This window comes from Echinops telfairi, unplaced genomic scaffold (genome assembly GCF_000313985.2).
Source record: "Echinops telfairi isolate 266 unplaced genomic scaffold, ASM31398v2 ScPeMD7_9;HRSCAF=40, whole genome shotgun sequence".
Classification (NCBI taxonomy): Eukaryota; Metazoa; Chordata; class Mammalia; order Afrosoricida; family Tenrecidae; genus Echinops; species Echinops telfairi.
Genome location: NW_022103906.1, coordinates 28120907 through 28122172, shown reverse-complemented (window position 1 = coordinate 28122172; position 1266 = coordinate 28120907).

Below are 1266 nucleotides of genomic sequence, written 5' to 3'. Positions count from 1 at the left end.
CACTTCTTCCAAGGCAGATTTGTCAGTTCTTCTGGTCGTCCATGGAATTGTCTTATTTCTTTTGGGTGGAATCAACCATGTATCACAAAATGAACTGTTTCCAATTTTTAAGCATAGCATCACTTTCATCATACGGAAATGGAAAAACCGATTTTATCCAAACCTTACAAATCTCCCTTGCATTTAGCCTGAGATAAAGGATGAGAACGTTCAACCTGAAGTTGGATATTGTGCCCCAGACAGTTAGGCCGCTGAAAGTCAAGGAGGGCAGCAAACACGGTGAAAGCAGCCCAGGGGCCTTGGACCAGGAAGCGGGCTGCAATGGGGCCCATCTGCTTGTGCGGGCAGGGTCTTCACACCACCAAGTGCCCAGTCTTTAGGCAAGAAAAAGGTATTTTCAATATTCGTTGCCAACAGTAAACTTAAAATGCACCGACACTTCGGTCTTCCTTGTGCAGTGTCCAACTTTCACAAGCATACAAGGGGATTGAAAACACCATGGCGTGGGTCAAGTGCCACATCATATTCCTCAAAATGACAGCCTTACTCCTCAACACTTTAAAGATGCTTTGTGCAGCAGATTTGTCCAAAGGGCCAATGCAGATGGCTCACAACCCTGAGACTGAAAAGTATCCACATAGTAGGAGGAGACCGTGGGTAGTCGTAACAGTTAACATATTCAGCTGCTGAGTGAGCGTTTGGAGGGTCAAGTCCATCCAACCAGTAGTGCCTCAGAAGAAGGTCCGACGAGTCAGAAAAGCTAGCCATTGAGCATCAATTAGCACAGCTTCACTCAGTCAACACGGTGTCACTGTAACTGGACAGCAAGGGGTGGGCACTGTTTTAAGATGAGTCTGATGTGGGTTCCCAGGATCTGGGTCTGTACCACAGGAAGAGGGCAAGTAAAGCATCTTCAGTTTCACGGAGCTTCCACAACTAAGTCTGAGAGCCAGGGCACCTGCGTTCAGCTCCCAACTCTGTCTCTAAGCTGTTTTCTGGCTGCAGGTGGGTCAGCTCGATCACCTCACCTTTGCTTCCTCTCAACTTAATGATGCAGCTATCTAGAGAGCCGCTAAGGACTCCCCCTAAAAGGGGGGGTGTCACAGCTCAAGATCTGCGTCAGATTATCCAATAAGCAAGGCACCAAACCCAAACCCATTGTCCTTATGCCAATTATGACTCATGGCAATCCTATATAGGGTTTCCAAGGCTATTCATCTTTTTAAAATCATTTTATTGGGGGCTCATACAACTCTTATCACAATC